Source organism: Argiope bruennichi, chromosome 11 (assembly GCF_947563725.1).
Source record: "Argiope bruennichi chromosome 11, qqArgBrue1.1, whole genome shotgun sequence".
Lineage (NCBI taxonomy): Eukaryota > Metazoa > Arthropoda > Arachnida > Araneae > Araneidae > Argiope > Argiope bruennichi.
This window is the reverse complement of record NC_079161.1, coordinates 37,077,223-37,099,736: the sequence shown is the minus strand read 5'-3', so window position 1 is coordinate 37,099,736 and position 22,514 is coordinate 37,077,223. Positions and strand designations below refer to the sequence as shown.

At 30.7% G+C, this 22,514-nt stretch overlaps 1 long non-coding RNA gene across 1 annotated transcript; it reads left to right on the top strand.

Annotated features, from left to right (window-relative positions):
- Window positions 1-9,708: 9,708 nt before the first annotated feature.
- LOC129957669 (uncharacterized) lies at window positions 9,709-21,897 on the top strand. Its single transcript, XR_008782804.1, has 3 exons — window positions 9,709-9,944; window positions 12,749-13,027; window positions 21,782-21,897. It is a non-coding gene; the product is annotated as an uncharacterized LOC129957669 (long non-coding RNA).
- The last annotated feature ends 617 nt before the right edge of the window (window positions 21,898-22,514 follow it).

Below are 22,514 nucleotides of genomic sequence, written 5' to 3'. Positions count from 1 at the left end.
TGTCAACATTATTGAAAATAATGATAAAGTTTTGCCAATTTCATTTGTAGATATGATATGTTGAGAATAAACTTTGATGACAAGCTGACTTATATCGAAATTCGATTCAGTGCTCTTTAAGTTCTTTCAATAATTATACTTTATTATATACTATTCTATACACTACTGTGCTATACATTATATTATGTAATGTTATATAATGTAGTTTCTGAAATCTTATTGCAACTATGGAACTGAACGTATATTGGTGCTCAAATAAAGAAACCTATTCAGTGAATGAGAATTTATTCACTTTCGGAATGTGGCTACTTCGATTATTGCTGATTATGAAAATGAAAATAAATAAAGGGTTATACAAAAGTAAGAATATTTTTATAAACCTTGCAAAGCCTGGTTTTAACAGTTTTAATTAAAACTGCCTTGTGCATTCATAAATCGCAAAGTATAGTGTTTCATTGATTTTGTTTTCAGTCTTGAAAGAAAATTGGTTCTAGATATATTTAGTGAGAAATATAAAGTAGCATAATTGCCCAAATATGAGAAAAAAATTCTTGTTGCAATATCTTGAATATTAAAATATTTTTACTTTTCAAGGCTAAGATAACTGAGAGATATTTTTTTTTGTTTTGTATAAAATAATAATTTTAATACAAATAATAATAATTTAATTTAAAATAATAATTTTATACAAATAATAAAATAATTTTACTATTTGTATAAAAAGATTAATGTCTTGGATCGAAATGGAATTATCTCAGCGATGGGAGTTCAGTAAACAGAACTGAATTGTGAAATATGTCTTGCTGCGGTATGTAAAAAAAATAGAAGCGAAATTTAGAACATATAATTAATAATTTCAAGAAGTGAGTTTAAAGCTATTAAAGTTACATCAGAGTAATTGGTTATTTCGCTTAGTTTATATGAAATGCATTCATTTTTAATTTTAGATTTTAATCAGATAAATATGACAAAAACCGAAATATATTTCTCAACTATTCAATAGAATTATCATCAGACTATAGCAACCAATGAGATCCGTCACAGCAAAGCTATCGTTACAAAGATATGTTTATATAATAAATCCAAATTAAAACAAAAGAAACTGCTCATTGTAGACATTCGATTCTGCAGTTACCATTATACACAGTTTTCTGTCCACGTCAATTACTACAGTTCAACCCATTAAACGCACTGTTCAAAAGTACAGGATAACCCAAAACTTCATTTCAGTGTACGCACTTATCGCCATCAAAAGACAAAACTTCCATTCCACTGCAATCTACGCATTGTCCACCATGACGGTATTAAATTTCTTTACTCTATACTTCACACATTACAACATCAGAACAAAACTTCCATTTTTCCTTATCTTTACGCACTGATCAATCTTCAAATATATAAACTTGCACTAAACTGTAATTCGGGCATTGATCACAAATACAAAATTTGCACTACCCATCACGCTTTGCTTCTCAGCGCAGCGCAGCACAACACTTCTACGCTCATCTCATTTACGCATTACTCACAATCGTTGCATAAAACTTCCATACTCGCTACACTACATGAATCACCTATCACAGCTTCTGGTCTAAACTTCCACTCCAGCACACTTCACTCATCACCCACGACCACAACATAAAACTTTCACTCCATCGTGTATCATGCATAGCCAATCACCAACGCAACTGCTCTCCACCACCCGCAACACTTCCACATTCACTGTCCACCACCAATCACAAAACTTCCATACACATTGCCCATGACAATCCAAAAAAAATTCTATACTTATTGCACTTCACACAGTAACCAACATCATTCAAAATTCCACACTCACTGCACTTCACACATTGCCCAACGCCATTCACAAAACTTCCACATTCACTGCACTTCATGCAATGCGCCTCACTGCTCACAAAACTTCCACACTCACTGCACTTCATGCAATGCGCCCCACTGCTCACAAAACTTCCACACACATTGCCAAACATCACTAAAAAATTCCACACTCAGTGCACTTCACGCATTGCCTAACGCCACTCAAATCCCATACTCACTGCACTTCACGTATTGTTTAATGCCACTCAAATCCCATATTCACTGCACTTCACGTATTGCTTAGTGCCACTCAAATCCCATATTCACTGCACTTCACGTATTGCTTAATGCACCTCAAATCCCATATTCAGTGCACTTCACGTATTGCTTAGTGCCACTCAAATCCCATATTCACTGCACTTCCCGTATTGCTTAGTGCCACTCAAATCCCATATTTACTGCACTTCACGTATTGCTTAGTGCCACTCAAATCCCATATTCAGTGCACTTCACGTATTGCTTAATGCCACTCAAATCCCATACTCACTGCACTTCACGTATTGCTTAACGCCACTCAAATCCCATACACACTGCACTTCACGTATTGCTTAACGCCACTCAAATCCCATACACACTGCACTTCACGTATTGCTTAACGCCACTCAAATCCCATACTCACTGCACTTCACGTATTGCTTAACGCCACTCAAATCCCATACACACTGCACTTCACGTATTGCTTAACGCCACTCAAATCCCATACTCACTGCACTTCATGCATTGCCTAACGCCCCTCAAATCCCATACTCACTGAACGCTATGCATTGCTTAACGCCACTCAAATATCATAATCTCTGAACGCCATGCATTGCTTAACGCCACTCAAATCCCATACTCACTGAACTTCACGAATGGCCCAACATGACTCACGAAATTCCCATGTTAAATGCACTTTACGAGTTCCCTCGCAACTTCTGTACAAAATTTCCACTCCACTACTCTTTGTACATTGCCCATCATCACCGCTTATAATTTTCTCTCAACCACATATCGGACATTGTCCACTACCACAGCACAAAACTTCCACACTCATTAAGCTATATATGCTACCCATCACCACAGCACAAATTACTACACACATTTGATGCACTACACACCACTAGTGCACAAAACGTCCACATTCGCCTCATTTCATGCATTGTCCCCCACATCCTTTGCCAATACTTCTGCGCCATCACGCCAATTACAACAGCGCAAAACGTGCTGCCCATCGCATATTACGCCTTTCATATCACCACAGAACACATTTACGCATTACAAAACTTTACACACTATGACGAACATTACGAAAATCTCCATCCACTCCATACATTACTCATTACTGTATAAAAATTCAGTTTCCTCAATGTGGATCTATCAATCTCTACGACCATCATTATTAAAAATAGTAACAGCAATAACAACAACATTATAAATTTCCATTCATTTTACTGCCCACCACTAAATTCCCCATTTCAGAAGTAAGTTACCATCGCCTTACATCAAACTCATGACAATATATTAAAAGCCGTGGCCCAAATAGATCAAGAAGGGGATAGTTCTACTCCAAGGACGAGAGCCCCGATAAGTCTGCCGTCGAAATCGAAGAAAACTACACACTACTACAATTTGGTTCAGTCTAAGATTTCATTTCCAACATTACCTAATAACTGCATACTCAGTTTTAAATCCAGATGATGGAAGAATACGAATCTAAACGTTTTACCCAACTCGAATAGATAAAAGCAGCACTTTCATAGTTAAATAGTTAGTTAAATGCGAATAGTTAAAGATAAAAGCAGCACTTTCATTTAAGAAAATTCAAAGGTTTTTCTTGTGTTACTAATATATTAGATAACTGAAATTCAGAATTATTCAAGTCATATTTTTACCAGTGACATCTCTGTGATTTTCAAACCCAATAGGATTCTCAATGAATCGCAATTCATTCCATTTCTTTAAACTTTCAGTATTCAAACGCATTCTAACCTCAAATGGAAAAGTGCTTTTCCATTTGAAGATGTAAATAATGTTTGCTACCTATGAGAGCTTAATTATAATGAAGAAATATCCAAGTAGATTTTGAAACGGCAGCTCCAACAGAAATAAGTCGAATTCAGTATTTCCCATTATTTTTTTAGAATCGGAAATTTGTTAAAAGCCAATTTAATTCTTCATTTTAACACTACTCAATCTTTCGAGAGAGGTGAAAAATTTAACGCTTCCTTAACTTAATGACAGTTCCTGTACATGCAAGGCCATTTCAGTTTAGAGAGTCCTAAGACAAATCTACTAAGCTACTTATAAAAAAAATACAGGCATTTATGCTTTTTCTTAATCTTTCTCAAAAAATTAACATTTATCATCACGAAAATAGTTGAAATGTAAAATCTGTTTAAAGTCTTCATATTAATCCACAATTCTTTTAATATTGGTCCTTATTGTTCAATTTTAAAATGAATGAGATGCCACTGGTTTTTTTTTATTTTTCAATACTGAAATACGATACCTCTATTGTCATAACAGTATTATAAAAACTATATTATATTTAAGATTACCTAGAATCAGAAATTCGGTTCTTGAACGTATGGATATGGCTGCTGAAGGAACCTTTAATAATAATAATAAAAAAAAATCAATTTCACATTTGTTTGACACCATTTTCAAAACTTTGTTTACACTGTTTGAATCAGCATGGCCCTATCACAATTCTTATTATGTTGCCCCTGGTGTAAAAAAAAAAACAAAAACACGTACATTTCTCTTCAATTTCATATTTTCCATGTGAAATTAGTTGCGGTACACAAATAAAGGTACGTTTTAAGTATTCAATGAATTAATGAAATTTCTATTTTTTATATAGAAAATGATAAGATGAACTTTTCAATAGTAAAAATTAAGCAATCAGTATATTAAAAATATATTTTAGAAGTGGTTAGGTTATTTTTACAAAAAGGAAAATTATTTTGGTTAATATTTGTCTGCAGTCCAATTGAAGCATCAAATATTGGATAAACCATTCTTTGTTCCATTCAAACATTGATAAATTGAAACTCATTGGATGCATTAGCACATGGAAATTGAATCCTTTTTTTTCAAATTTACCCGAAAATATTTGAATGGGCAGCAATTAATTTCTATTAAAATCATCTGATATCAAGAGATTAAAAATTTTTTTAACAGATTCTAGATTGAATTTCTACCTTTCGGACTTTTTATTCAGAAACTATCAATGCTGAAAACAAAGGATCTAGTTCCCGAAAGGATTTTTCATACACAAAACAACAAGATCTATTAAATGTATTCATCAGAATTCAACAGTTTCGGGGGTGGTATTAAAGTTTTCGGCAGAACAGTTTGCAACCTTTTGAGTATTCAGGTATTACAAATTTATTCGCATTTTATTCCCCCGAGTTCTTGTGCCCTATAACTTACGCTTTTAAAAAAGGTAACTATGATTTTCTTAATTAATCGAAATATTTCGGCAACAGAAATAAACTTCTAGACTTCAAAGGAAAATAAGCTAAATTAAAAAAAAAAAAAAAAAAAAAAAAAGATTAGATTGCCGACAATTTATGTCATAATTTTAAAATGCGAATACATTAAAATGCTTTATAGTACATTTTAAAAAAATTGTTGATTTAAAAAATAATTTGTTAAATTTGTATGTTGTAATACATGCAATACATGCAGCATCGATAATATATGTTGGAAATATTCTTTGGCTAAAAATTCCGAGTTTACTCGTCCCAATCTTGGAAATTAGGAATTTTAAGAGACTAAAATCTGCCCCAAATATGAATGTGTTAGTATGCGCATGTGTTTATGAATGTGTAATTTTTCTATAATAAGTTTAGCTTTTATCAAATTCTTTAGAGAGAAAAAAATTTTTTACCCAATTTAATACAAGCCTTATCACTTATTACATACGCTTGACAAATGTCAATCATCTTAATTATATTTAACCTTTACAGAGCCGTGTCCATTTTCCCTATATAAGTGCATCACATTGTCACTTAAACGAAACTGAAATTATATCGCTCAGTGATGTTATATATCGAGTTTGAAGTTAAAACATAATACAGAGTTAGTTGAGCACCATTTATGAAGCGAAAAGTACCGCCTAATTCAGTTGTAGAGTAAACAAAGAACTTAAATTCAACTATAGGGAAATAATAATGTATTGGATTGGGTTTGATGTGATTGTATTAAATTCTATTTACAATTGTATTTAAATTGTATTACATTGTATTATTGTAATTATTTACAATTGTATTTAAATTCTCAAAAATGCTTTCATTTAAATTGCATTAGTAAATAATGAAATTAAATTCAATTCTATAATTGTCTACTTTTTAATTCACACAGAAATTTTATGGAAAGAACTGCAACTGACAAAAAAATCGAATAATTTCACCAATTCTGTTCTACGAAACATAACACGCTTAATTTCCAACATCCATTTGAAAACTGCAATAAGTCTATATCACAAAAATGGCCATTAATATTTCAAATGCAGCTTATTTCTGAGTAACGTATCAATAATCTAATACTTTGTAACTCATTTTAAGAAAAAAAAAAATTCTTAATAAGAAAGCACAAAAAAGAAACCTTTGAAATGTTTGGAAATATGATTTGAAATTTTCATTGAAAACTTTGGAATCAAATCTTTAATATAGAAAATATAAATGCTTTTTCAAAAGAGATCAGTCTCTGCAGAAAAGTATCAATTATATATCCCGAGTTTTAGAAAAAAACATATTTATTTTATGATAAAAAAAATTAAGATTATGCCAAACCAGATCATTATTCAATATAGACGTATTTTAAGGCGATACTCCTCACTATTTTTAAAGTATGAAATATCTCACATTAACTTATTCATATATTTAATATAATTTTGAAGTAAAATACGTACTCGATTGGTAGATGTAATTTGCAATTTAGTAATTAACATATGCAGCATGTCAACACACACATCTAATATAAATCTTTGCATGTCAATGTTCTAAATGTTTTGCATTCATATTTAGCAAACCAATTCAATATAATTGATTTTCCATGAATCCATTTGTCAAGATGAAATTATTATTACAGGTATTCACACAATAATATTAAACAATTTCTAAAACAAAGAAACTCACAATGGATTCAAACTTAACTATATTAAGGAAGGGTTTGGTACTATTCAAACATAACTATAAAATATGAATCACAGTTCATAGTTAAAAGCAAGAATTCTTATGGTCATAATATCAAATGAAGTTCAGGAATATTTTTACCTATTTGTGCTGCTGTAAGAACGAAGTAGATTTTGACAGCGATCTTTTGAATCTCAAATGAATACTAGAAAACAGCTTCGAGTTACCCAGCAACATCTGCATTCAAAAATATACACAAAATTATTGCTCGTTTGACGCAATTACTAAAGTAAACTGTTACACGAAGTATCTGGATTCAGACGAAGATTCACATGGCCTATACGGTTAACAGTGCAATCGAAATAATGGCTTCATTTTTAACAGATTTCAAATAACTTGGACGACGTCAAAGCCGTGACTAGGTGACATTATACACTATCCAAGAATGAGAGGGTTCGAATGCCGAATTAATATTTAGTGCACCTCAGGTAAAAAATAAAGCGCATTTGACTAACAAAATAATCCTGAATCCTTACTTTTTCAATTTCAAAGAAAAATTCTAAAATCACATCACCTATTTAATTATTTAAGTATATATAAATAAAAATGATTCATCGTTATTTGTTAAAGTTTAGAAAACCGAAAGAAATTCTTGACAAATTTCACCTATTTATATGCAATAAAATAATTTTGAAAAGAACCAGAACGTATGAGTGAAAGATAGCATCTTATTTAATATCGAAAATAAGACAGAATTATAGCCATTGTTTTCCAAACCCCCATGGCCTATCTGCAGCTGCACAGAAGTTATAAAAAAATATTGATTTGCACAGAAAAATATGGTTTCAATTCCAATTACTCTTGTTTAGCGAATACAAAATATGCTTATCACTTCTTATTATTACAATGTATTAGATTACTTTTAAAATGAAAATATAGAATGTTACTGAACGCAACAGTGGCCTAGTGGTAAGGCCGGGCTTCGAGACTCGATTCCATGAAAGATTTCGACATGTACGCAGGCCGATAACACATTAAATGTGACATCATGCACAAAATCCTATCTTATTGGTGTGAGACGGAAGCTTGACATGGAAAGGTTCCAATACAGGTGTTGTCTTTAATCATCTGTACGAGGTTCAAAATTACGAAGTCCATTCACAAATAACCTTACTGAGGCTTCCAAACGGGGACGTTAATATAACTGAACTAAACTAGAATATTATTGAAATCGAACTAATGAAAAGAGTAAATCACTCTTTCATAACTTGCAAGAATAATTTAACTTAAAATACAAGACGGGATTAGAATAATATCTATTAGAATCTCAAAAGTTAACTCTTTTAATAAAAGACCAATATTTAGAGCTTTTCTTAGACTTCAGAACTCTAAACTCATAAGGACAAAAATGATATTTTGGTATTGTAAAGCGACCCTGCAATACTTTATGAGACTGATTATAGCGCCACTCAGTGTCAAAATTCTGAATCAGTATCTTTTCAAAGGTCTAGACTGTTGGAAAGTCCATGAAAGGAATGAACCCACTTTTATTGCTTTGAATCTGATATACAAGCATAATTTAGCTAAAGAAAAAGAAAACAAGAAGATGGATATCTTTCATCTATTGAATCTTAAGAACAATAGATTAGGAATCGAGATCACAAGATTAGAGAAAATCCAGGCCTAATCCAATCTGTACTCATCTTTGCTTAACATTACCACCAACTGCTTATATCGATGGAAAATTGAAACTTAGCACATAAAGGTCAAAACCATAGTCACATTATCTAAATTCCAAATCTGGTCAAATTTTGATTCGGCAGAGCTTAAGAAAATGTTAAAACCCTTCAATAAACTAAACTGAACCCATTTTTTAAGAATTCTAAATTAATATTTTTATTAACCCTTGTGTTGCTGCAGATATGGGTTTGGATACTTTAAAAAAAGACTATATTTCTGTTTTTATTTTGATTTTAAACGATAGATAACCTTTTCCTCCATTGTCCAGTTCATTTCTTTTTTTATATTAATCGATGAAAGCTACCAAACATTTTATTTCTAAATATGCTCCAAACTTGCAGAAATGACCTAATATCTTTCTTCTTTTTTCGTATCAATTCCTTCCAGGTTCGAGCAGCTGATGTAAATTTGAAATGTTAACTTTAAAGTAAAATAATCATGAATTAAACCCCCTCTCATTAAACAAATATACTTTATAACAGGGAGAACAAAACATTATGTTAGAAATTAAACCTTCTAATTCTTAAGTTGTATTGAAGGTTGTTGAGCTGGTGATATCTCTTCTTCTTTTTAGACACATCCGACCACCATGCCAATACTGAAAGAAGCAGTATCGACATGATTTGTTGTGACGCTAGTGATAGTTCTAATAGTGTCCTGGTAATTTAATATGGATTAATAATTATTCAAAATCAAATCATATGTTCGTTCCTATAGTTTATGAAGCCAATGTAAATCTCATAATGTAAATTAGCGTTTGAATCCAAATATTTCATATTATTGTCATTGTCATTTTGACACCCATGCCAAATAGACATCTGGAAGAAGATAATGCCAGATACCTTATGATTGCTTTCCGTTCTTAAGCAAGGTAATCTCATTCGTATGAGAATTTGAAGTCAACTGGAAGCTGTAATTTATATTTTTTAGTTATGCTTGAAAGTTATCAAATGCTTCTTCGAGAAGTTTGGTTAATTGTGTTATTTTCGTTTCGAGAAAAGATTAAATAATTTTGCGTGAATATCTGCAATAATAATTTAAGATATTGGCATATGATATTATGGAAATGAATTTTATGGCGTTGGTTTTTAAATTTTAGTGTTAAACATTAGGGCATAATGTGCAAAGTTGAATACTGTATGCATGCTGCTGCAGTAATTATAAATCTGCCAATATTTAAGTCTAAGTAAGAAAATTATTAATAATGGGGTAAGTATTCTGAATAATATTTTATTAAATATATGGAAACATTTATATTAACTTTTGAATTTATTAAAACCTGAAGAAGTTTGCTTTGAAAGATATATTTAAATTGAAATTAGTCAAGAACAGTTGGTTGCAAGTAGTTTCAAGTTATCTTTCTTGGAAATAAAGAAAATTTTTTTATTGTATGAAATTAAAGTAATCGCAATTGTTATAATTATTTATTAGACATTATATAATAATTATATTTTCAATTTTAAAGATTTATATCTGTAGCTTTCTAAGTTCACGTCTGAAAATATATCTTTTGTTTTCTTATTCTTATCCAAAATGCCAATTATACTTGAAATTTCAAAATATTTGACAAAACGGTTTTATTCTATGAAAAAAATATTTACAGACGTGTAGTTAAAAATTGAATTGAAAAAGTCTTGGTAATTGTTTCAGATATAGAACTTAAATTATATTTTTTAAAAATGAATGAAATGTTTAGATTTTTATAATAAGATGTAACATGCTTATGAATAAAATTGCATTCTTTGAGTTTCGTAGACTAGCGCCAATTTAATATTCAGTTTCTTTAGACTATTTCCATAAATATTTCTTTGAGAATAACATAAAAATCGGCGTATTTTTTAGAAAATTAATATTTAAAAATTGTTTCGCACTTCTCAATAGAAGTATCGAATTATCGGTTACAGTATGTCATCGAAATTGCAATTTCTATTTTTTATAAATTCACTTTAGTGTCTGATCAGATAATCTGTCTTTAACTATAAAACATTTCTTTTATCAACATTTTATCAATTTCGGTTTTAAAATTCTGGTTGTGTACCGAATATTATAAACAAATTTGGACCATAGTCTTATAATTTATGCTGATAGCTCAATGTGTAAATAATAGTTTTTTTCATAGACATAGCTTAATATACTCCCGTTATTATGGTGAATTCTTCTGCTATCGCTTAGGTTAGTTTGTGAACTTAACTTGGCATGTAATATTCACAAATTACTCCAAAAGATTTTACGCAATTCGAAAATGCCGCCCTCTATGAACGGGGTTAAATCTTTAGATGCTTCTGTGTATTTTGCTGAAAGGAAAAAGGAACTCGGAATGATAAATTCAAGCAGATTTGAATGTCAAATAGGCGCCTTTCTACTTTAAACATAAAAATTTACATAAAATTGCATATATTTAAAGATTGTCTAAATTCCGATTTATTTGATTATGAAAGTGAATAATCTTAGTAGACATTGTAAACGAAAATTAAAGTGCAAGGCCATTAAAATTCTAAAAAACATTAAGAAATGCCATTCCATATATTTCAAAATCAGTTTCAATGAAAGCATATGGACTTAATTTGAACTGTTAGTTAGCTAATTAGTTTTAATTAAATTATTTAAAATTAGTTTAAATTATGTAGTAAAAAAGATAATCGAACAACTTGTTTAATTGAATTTTAATCGGGAAACCACAGATAATGGAACAAAAAAAATTATACACAATTAAATGTTCTGCCTTTTGAATGACTTATGGATTCCCTATTTATACGGAATTTGAGACGTTATGTATTGTATTTCTTAAGTGAAGTGTTATTTTTAGAATTATAAATCTTACTACTGGCGTTTTAATTAAAAAGAATATAATTTTTTAAAGTATATTGTTTATATTTAAATACGCATTTTCTGCTGAAAGTATTCGAATAATTGAATTTAGATAGTTGGCTTAGATGCAATTACAAAATAAGCCTGTAATTTTTAATATGGGTTTCTTTAAATTTATATTTAATTATTCTTAAAATTTCTGATTGGATAATTTGTGAATTAAATAAGTATTGGTTTCCTGACAAATGTAATTTTAAGAAGTTTCAGAATAAAGAAATTACGTTTAATATGTAATTTAGCGCTTGTTTTCAATGCACTTACCTCGTAGATGAAGAATGCCTACCGGATTTATTAAATTCTTAACCCAAGTTAATGCTTACTGGAGACATTATTAAATCATTCCATTCAGGTGATATTAAACCGAACTTTTAAATGAAATGAAATGTTATAAAATGAATGAATCAGCGCAGTTATTACATTTTCTAAGTAGTGAAAATAAAAAATAAAAATATTTTGGGTTTTGAATTTTAGTGCATCACTATGCCTTTTGCCGATAAGTGCGTTTGAAAACGGGTTTTATGAAATTGGGAAACTCCATCAAAACTGAAAATGCTTATAATAAAAGTTTTGATTGCGCCACAGATATGATCTGTCTAAACCCTAGATAATGTTATTTTAACTAGTTTGAGCCCTGAAGACTTGCCTGCTAATATTTACTTTTAATAGAACCACTAGCCGTGCAGCTATAGTTTCGATATTTCATTAATAATAGACTAATTTTAATTGGCTTGGTTATGATTAAAATTAAATATTCAATATTTTAATTCCATTGTATTCCAATTTTACAGATATATTCATTTTTATAAAATATTGAATGTTATACACTGCATTTGATTTAGAATTTTTCTTCGTTCTTCCTCCTTTTAGGTCCCATTTCTTCATGATATTTTTCTTTGAATTTTAATTCTTAATGCAAAGTTTATTTAAATATTCAACATAGTTTATTTTTGGAAAGGATATTGTACCAGAATAATACTTGCGCATAAACATTTGCAGTTTCTGATAAAATATTTTAACCTTTTGCGTAATTGAGTTTCTTTTACAAGAATTTGGTTTTATGATATGCTGTTTTTCATATCACATTTCTTTCAAAATTAGTTTGAATCCAAAATGCTTCTGTTACTGATTCCTGGTTATTTTTTCAGCCGCCACTTTTCAAGAGAAAAAAATGTTATGTTGTGAATGAGTTGAAGTTTCTGCAACACTCAAGTATGTAATATTAATTTACCATTTATTACGGTGCTGTGACTTCATAAGAAGGACTTGTTACGCTTCAAATTGTGAGACTTGAATCCACAGAGAAATGATCCAATGCGACCGATATCTCATTATGTTTTGCTTTATATTATCCCAGATAGAATATGAAACTTTTGCGAATGTCTCTGACCTTCAATTAATCGTGTTAAGAAATTGTGACTGTTTCGGTAGGTATCTCCAATTCGTTTAGAATATAAAGATCTTAATCAATATAAATGTTTTTAAATAGTCTGAAATTTAGGTTTCATTAGTTTTCAAAATAACTAACAAAGTGTGGTAAAATTTTCAGATAAAAAAATATCTGCGAAATTAAAAATGAATTCAACTGCAATTGGAAGAAATACAATGTTACAATGAATTCAATAAATTTTCCGAAGTAAGTTTTGAATTCTGAAACGTGTTTAATACTTAATTCTAAGAACTCATCAGTATATTTTACAAATTTCGTCTTAAATATTTCGTCGTGATAATTTAGTAAGGAAATCATTTTATTTTCCTAAAAATAATTCTAGTGCCTGAATATCATTTTGCACCGGTATCTCAAATGTTTCCTTCACATATTTCTCACGATTGTCATGCTTATGTCTTAACAAAGTTTAATATCTTAAGCTATGTTAATTTATTTCACATGAATATAAACTTAGCTAAACCTACCATTTATTAAATCATAAATGTATTTTTTCAGATATAAAGCAAATGTAAAATTTATCTTAGTTGATTGTTTCCTTTTGCATTTTGTTTTATTATTAAAATGCTAGTTCATGTAATTATCCATATATAAAATGTAGGGTTTAATTTTTTGAAGACAAAACCGTTAATAGAAGTGTATGCTCTCAAAGTAAAGCATTGTGAAATTTTAATTTAACAGACGCAATTTTCCAATACTTTAATTGCACCACTGAAGTTGTAAATGGAATGATTAAGCGCACTCTTTTTTTCTTCCCTATATCCAAAATGGCAATCTTTGAACAAGCATCGTGAAAGTTAGCAAGCGTTTAGTGAGATAGGAGACCACACGTTATTCTTTTTTAATCAAGGTCGTAATTCAAGTGACAAGTCAGCTATGCCAGTACAAATTTACGCCCGATTAGGGATAAATCTAATAAAACTAGGAAATCGCCAGATCAATCATTCGTTTACAAAATTGAAAAAGGCGTGAAATTATTTGTAAGAAGACTGCAGACTGATGTTCTATTTTCTCAAAACGTTTAAAAATTTGATTTTGTTATTTTTCGTAACGTGGCTCATGTAATTTCTGATGGCTATTTAACAAAAGAAACCAAATTCTCTGCCTTCACGGGTCATTCTATGAATACAATTGTGGACATAATTAGATAATAAAGTTCGCTCATACTTCCATTGTCACGCATTTATTAATATATATTACGTGTTTTCAGGAGGCAAAATCCTTGGGTTTGGGGTTAATTTTGTTATATAAAATTACCATGACAAAAGTACGGAATATAAAATTTCGCATTCATCGTAATTCTTTCAATCTAGCTCTTAAATTTTAGTCAAATGTTTCAGTACCAGAAAGTGACATATGAATTAACAAATATATTAAAACTTTTCTGTGGCGTGCATTTTTAGCAATTTTTCAACCTTTTAGTTAGTTCAAAGTATTTCCATTTAAAGTATAAACTTATTTTATCGCAGAAAATTTCCAATTTATATTATAGGAAATTAAGATTGGTTGTATATAAATGCAACAGAAATGAGGCATAAAAACTAAAGAAATAAAATTCAGATATGTAATACCATTTGCTAACTACTTTGACATAATTTCAAAAATGTACAAAGCTTTATGTTGTAAACTTCTTCCGTATATCAGTTACCTGGTTCTGGCGATTATATTTATTTCTTCACAACTTATCGTACTGTGCATGTTAGAAATTCGAAATGATAGGTCTTGATAATTTCAATTCCATTAATATTTAGATTTTAAGCCTAATCTATATTTCCATCTATTCAATTTGGATTTGATTGACGAAGAATTAATTTCTTTATCAGTTAGATTATTCTTTAATAGAAATGCACGTTTTTCACAGCAGGGCCTACTTAACAAAAATTGATAGAACCTTGCTTATTCCGCTTATAGACAATTTTTCGAGAATGATTTAAAAAAAGCATCAAGTTGAATCTGTCGAAGTCTACTTCAGCAGCCTTATTATATATTACCCAGACTTAGAAATTCGGTTATCTTAGATATAATAGTTTTTATAGAATCGCTACAATAGAGAAATGGTCTTTCGGACTTCAGTAATGAAAAGATATTAAGCGAATGGAAAATCGATTTGCATCGAATTAAAAAGACACGAATAAGTAATCTGAATTCATATAAGGAAAATTTATTAAAAATCTGTATAATTATAAACTGATTTAATAATGAGAAATGTTTTCTTTATTATTCCATCTTTATTAAATTAACATCTTCAGATTGGAAGTCTTACAGCATTGGGATTTAAAATCGGGAATGTTATTATTTGATAGTGGAATAACGTATGGGCAACGTATTGTTGAATGCAAAGTTTAGTTGGTGGCAGTGGCCGGTTTTGGAATGCATAGAATCTGTATAGTTATCTCAACCAACTTTTTGGAATGGATATTATGTAGGTGCGCAAAGCCTCATGTGTTTATGGTGTTAGTAGAAGCTTGAAATGCAAATGGAGTAAACTGAAATTTTGTGCATTGTGGGGCGAATTTTATGAAATGGATTCATAGAGAATGTGTGGATAGAGTGGGAATTTTCAGTAGAGCTGGAATACAAAAGTTGGGGGTATGGTGGAAGTTTCGCTTTGCGTTGGAATTTTTGGTGAGTGGGCCTAGTGAAAAATTTGTATTGTGGTGTAATAAATAATCTTGGGTCTAGCTGAATTTTTTTTACTATAGTGGAATGAATAATGCGTAAGTGGAGTGGAAATTTGGTGCTATGGAGGAATGGAAAATACGTGGAGTCTAGTGGAAATTTTGTACTATGGTGGAATGGATAATGCGTGGAGTCTAGTCAAAATTTTGCACTGCGGAGGAATGGGTAATGAGTGAACTGGTGTAAATTTTGCACTGCGGAGGAATGGGTAATGAGTGAATCTAGTGAAAGATTTTGCACTGCGGAGGAATGGGTAATGAGTGAATCTAGTGAAAGATTTTGCACTGCGGAGGAATGGGTAATGAGTGAATCTAGTGAAAGATTTTGCACTGCGGAGGAATGGGTAATGAGTGAATCTAGTGAAAGATTTTGCACTGCGGAGGAATAGGTGATGAGTGAATCTAGTGAAAGATTTTGCACTGCGGAGGAATGGGTGATGAGTGAATCTAGTGAAAGATTTTGCACTGCGGAGGAATGGGTAATGAGTGAATCTAGTGAAAGATTTTGCACTGCGGAGGAATGGGTAATGAGTGAATCTAGTGAAAGATTTTGCACTGCGGAGGAATGGGTAATGAGTGAATCGAGTGGAAGGCTTTGTAATTTGATGGAATGGGTAATGCGTGGATCGAGTGGAAGGTTTTGTAATTTGATGGAATGGGCAATGCGTGGATCGAGTGGAAGGTTTTGTAATTTGATGGAATGGGCAATGCGTGGATCGAGTGGAAGGTTTTGTAATTTGATGGAATGGGCAATGCGTGGATCGAGTGGAAGGCTTTGTAATTTGGTGGAATGGGCAATGCGTGGATCGAGTGGAAGGCTTTGTAATTTGGTGGAATGGGCAATGCGTGGATCGAGTGGAAGGCTTTGTAATTTGGTGGAATGGGCAATGCGTGGATCGAGTGGAAGGCTTTGTAATTTGGTGGAATGGGCAATGCGTGGATCGAGTGGAAGGCTTTGTAATTTGGTGGAATGGGCAATGCGTGGATCGAGTGGAAGGCTTTGTAATTTGGTGGAATGGGCAATGCGTGGATCGAGTGGAAGGCTTTGTAATTTGGTGGAATGGGCAATGTGTGGATCGAGTGGAAAGCTTTGTAATTTGGTGGAATGGGCAATGTGTGAATCTAGAAGTTTTGCTATTTACTGAGTAATGCATGAGTCTAGTGGAAAGTTTTGTGTTGTGATGAGTAATGCATGAGTCTAGTGGAAAGTTTTGTGTTGTGATGAGTAATGCATGACTCTAGTGGAAAGTTTTGTGTTGTGATGAGTAATGCATGACTCTAGTGGAAAGTTTTGTGTTGTGATGAGTAATGCATGACTCTAGTGGAAAGTTTTGTGTTGTGATGAGTAATGCATGACTCTAGTGGAAAGTTTTGTGTTGTGATGAGTAATGCATGACTCTAGTGGAATGTTTTGTGCTGTGATGAGTAATGCATGAGTCTAGTGGAATGTTTTGTGTTGTGATGAGTAATGCATGAGTCTAGTGGAAAGTGTTGTGTTGTGATGAGTAATATGTGGATCTAGTGTATGTATGCAGTGGAGTGGATGGAAATTCTGTAAGTGGATATTGAAAGTTTTATGTGCAGAATGTGCAAGTTCTGTGTTTTTGTATTGGGTGATGTGTGGAAGGAAAAATAAGAAAAGAGTTACCGAATGGAATGTTTAAATTGAAGTAAATTGTTTAGTCTTTAAGTTAGATTTATTGTATTAACATCCCATTTATGAAGTGTTGAAAGTATTATTTTCAAACGGATAAATTGAGATGCAGACATACTTTTGGTAGTTTGAGAATGTTATTTCCTCTTTGGTTGTTTTCAATTTATCAGATTATATTTAGAGATCAAATCAAATGGATGCATTTTTTTCATATAAATAATGATAAACAATTATAATGTAACTTCTAACGGCTTCTAATTCTTTCATTTCTTGCTCTAATTTTAGTATTGTATAATTAGTGTATAGTTTTGTGTCTATATAGAATATAGGTGTATGGTAGTGTAATATATAGAATAGTTGTATAGTTTAATGTATATAGCTGAATCGATTTTTGGTAGAAAATAAGTATATAATTAAAGAATATTCTCAAAACATACTGTAGCTGCAACTAGCTTTGGAAGACATTTGCACAATTTGATAAGATTGACCCTTGTTTAAAGTATCGCGCTTCTCTCCTCTTTTTTTGTAACGGTATTTTTATAAATGGATTACAATCAACAGAATAGTGCAAGCATATCCGCAGCATTCTGCATTCTCTTATCAAGAAATCCCCATCCTTTACTACTTAGGAAACGGCATAATGCAAGTCTGTTACGAAGAATTCTATGCGATCAGTATTTTTTAAATGTTTCTAGACTATTACAAGATCTGTATTTCAAATGTCAAAGCTATGATGGTTAATATTAGCTTTCTCTTTCACTAAACAAAAAATATATTGAAGTCTTATTATACCCATTTCATTTATTAAAGCTCAAATCGATTTATTACAACTTTCTTGCACTCTTATTTTTCTTAAATCCTCCCAGAAATGATTTAATGTGCAGTTAGAAATTTATATCAAAGAATTAATAACTGATATCAAAGTACTGAATAATTAATTTTAATTTGGTCTAAATTGAATCCAAAAATTATCGAAAATGCTGAAATTGAAATCTATTTAGGGCATAGCTAAACAAATATCTTTCATGCACAATTCAATAAGGATTTTGAGAAAAATAGCTCAACATTATTCGTCACTAGCGTGTAAGAAACTTAAATTTTGCAAAAAGGGATTCAGGAGAAATTGGCAGTATAACATATTTGAGTTTTTACACTTCTTATTTAAAGGCGAGTCTGCGATTTCCACTGCTAATATAGAATGAAAATTTTCCACTATAAAATAACATTTTAAACTTAAATCTGTTAACAAATTAGCTAAATAACTAATTTTCAATTCGTATCGCAACATAGTTGAAGTCCCTTAATTATTATAAGCACCACATTCTATAATGGGAAGAGTTTAAGCTAAAATTTAAAGCCTGTGGGAAAATATAGTAATGTGTGAAAACAAATCTATTTACAGAAATTTTCATAACCTTTTGTCACAAACATTTAATAGTTAAACGGTTTGGAATTTTTATCACAAATCATACTCTACATCTGTTGTCTGACGTTGTATTTATAGAAGTAATTTTTACAGTAGTGCAGCTGCATTTTTGACGAAGGCATGAATTAATTTTATCTGTTAGGTACTATTTTATAGCTATTGGGGACTACATGAGCCACTCAGTCAAAAGTTGTATTGAATAATTGGAAAGAATAATTGAATTTTAATATAAATATTTGACATTATTTGTGACTTTCGTTATTTTTTAATCTTAATCCAGATCTGCAAATAATCTTTCACAAACGGTTCAAAGTTTTGATAACTTTTGCGGAATCTAGTAATCGGCACATGTAAAAAGCATTTTAATATTGCTTTGTTTACAGAAAATCATTTGAAGCAAGCATCGTCTAAACCAAATACAAAAGAATTGCATTCCATAGTCTTCGGTTCGATTTCAGCAATAGTTTTTTAAGTTCAATTTTCATTTTAAAAAAATGAAATTTCGGTAAATGAGCAATTAAACATGAAATGGACGATAGCTAATTAAAATCACGGCATAGTTTCATTTTATCATTATTTATAAGATTTTTCTTCAGTATTTTTAACTTTATTTCTCAAACAGCACTTGCTTCTACAGGTAATTAGAATCTACACTTTACAAATTAGATTATATGAAAGAAATGGACTGTAATGGATATTTTTAGTGTTCCGATTCTAAAAAAATTGATTCTTAAAATGTACATTTTAATGAAATATGAAAATACTGAAAAGGATATAAAAGTATTTTAAATTGTTATTTTATATATTTTAAGGTTATTAGCAATAAAACTTTACTGTAACGTAAATTATAATGCGTGTAATTTAAAAGATGATCCAAGTTAGCTTCTGGTTGTGAATGAAATGGATATAACAGTTGGTATTATATGTATATATTTATTTATAATTGACGATAAAAATATTGGTACATTATCTATTCCTACAGAAAATGGGTAGTTTCGGTATATTTCTGTTTGGAATTGAGGAAATATTTATTCTTCCGCAATTATACAAAAATACCTTTTAAAATGTTAAAAAGAATTAAGTTAAAAGAACATGGATTTTGAAATTTTAGAGTAATTTTTTGTAATTTTTTAAATGAAGCTATTTTTCTTCCAATACCAGTAGAATTCATTTCTAGTTTCTCGGATATTATTTGATCTGATGATTTTGCAGTCCTTTGTTTGTCAGTTGTAAGACTGTCCCATCATATATATTTTAAAATATTTAGAAATTTTTAATGCAATAGGACTGTAATTTGAATAAGAAAGGGAATTACTCGGATGTGCTACAGAACTATAACCGAATGATAAATTTCAAAATAATGAGTTGTATAGTAACGCATGGCTAAAAGACCTGATATTTCACAACCATCTTCAATAAATGGATTTGAATACGAATAATCACCGAGTGAATATAAATAGTATGGTATATATGGAAGCAATGGCTGTTACTAAACATGGTTGAGACTATCCAGCCAGAAATTTCCCCAAGCATATATTATAACTGAATAGAATAGCAATAATCGACATTTTATATAGAAAGAGTTGACCTTATGATTATAGACAACTTTCGCTAATTTTAGAATCAAAATCTAAATGTTGTTATTGGACATTTTTTGTCTAAAGTTTAACAGTGGCTTGAGTTACCATTTGAATCGCCGATACATCCAAATATCAGCGACTCTGCTTTTGTTGATGTCATGTGACAGGCAGCAATGCAAATTCGCTTAAAGTTAGTGATTAGAGAATGGCATCATGGCAGGAATTGATATTCTTCACTGATGCGACTTCCCGAACAAGTTGTTTTACGGAGACAAGAAATGGCATGGTATATTTCCTAGTTTGTGCAGCCATCTCTCATAGAAAGGATATGGTAAGTGGAATATTAATTACTAATAGGATAAAATCTCTAGTTCATGAATGGTAATTTATGGCCATTTAATACTTAAACTATGCTTTGTTTTTCTTTTACAAATGAGAAATATTTGCGATCTCGAAACTTCGAAGACACCCCTGGTAGGAAACGAGTTTTCGAAACAGCTTATTGCTTCAATTCCTATATTTTATAGACCGGATGGCTATAAATTTGAATTAATATTAGAAAAGAAAGGCAAGTTTATATTATATTCAATTATTGTTCGTTCTCGGATTTGAAATCCCTGCACATTTTTACGTATACGTCAGGATGACTTTATTTAGTCAAAGGGGTGAAAGGATATAAGAAAGGAGGTGTTTACATCTAACAATAAGGTGAATTCGGATCATTCGCGGATTTAGTAGGCTTAAAAACTGCGGATTTATTGTCAGAAAAAAGTACTAATTCACATAAAATACTATAGAGCAGTTTTTTATTCACTGTGAGGGATCTTAACAATCTAAACCATTAAATTATCTTGAATAAATGGATGATTTCTATTCATAAAATTTGATAGTTTAATTTTAAAAAAATAATAGTGACTTATATGTTAAAATATTTTTTATTGATTTTTTTATATATTTTTTAGATTAATAACGATGGGTAAACTCGATCATTAACAATATGCAAAATATTCAACTTGCTACTTTTTCTACTTAAACTAACCATCGATAGGCAATTTCGATATAAAATAAAACAGTACTATCAGAAACGACACTCGCATAACGTAGAAAAAATGAACAAAGAAAAATATCTAATGGAGCGGAAATTAATTCAAACAAGACTTCCGGAAACGGTTCCTCCTTCCACGTCTAGCTCATTAATGACATGGATTGGTCGAAAAGTGGTAGTCGAATACTGAAACGAACAGTACATCAATATACAAATCAATTTAATTTCGGTTTCAGTTAAATTCCTCGGTTATTGTCCTAGGGTGAGCAAAATAACAGTAATATGCGTTTTAATTCATTTTCACTAATTGGTTTGTTCAGTCCATTTTTTACCCAACTTGTTTCTTTACAGATAACACTTGAGTTTTGATGTGCTTATAGCAAGAGTATTTCCAGCATAACAATGATTGTGAAAAGATGTTCAATTTATTCTTGGGCAATTCCAGGCCAAGACAGGCGAGGTCAAATTACCGACAAGTGCTCCAAATTCTGATGGTGGGTGTTGGCTGCAAATGTTTCCAGGTGGAGAATATATCATTGATAACCTGCTTCTTGGACTATTATCAAGGTACAAATCCATCTTTACATCAAGGTACAGAGCTTTCCTATCTCATCTATATATTCTCGATCATCTTAGAAATACTAACATTGCAATGGAAATTAAGTTTCACCATTTAAAGGACCATATGTGCATTAATTGTAAATCCGTTGAACAAATTCTGCTACTATTACAAAACTTTTATTGCATAAATCACTCGACTGTAAATTGTAGTATGCATTAAAGAACTGAAGTGAAATTTCGATTATATGAAATATTCTTCGTCCACAGCAGTTTTGTAGAGCAGTACAAATGTAGTAGAGTATTTATTACCAAAATATATTATGGACTTGGTTTTAAAAGTAATGATCAAATGATTGGGAAAATTGTGTTAAAATGTAGACAGTCGTTTTTTTTAAATCTATTATCGAATTGCTTACTGAATTCATTCAGCAATTTTTACTCATATGAAACTTCTTTTATTTTCATGAAATAAATATTTAAGAAGTGATAACGAATTTTTAAATAGATTCCTTAAACTTAGAAA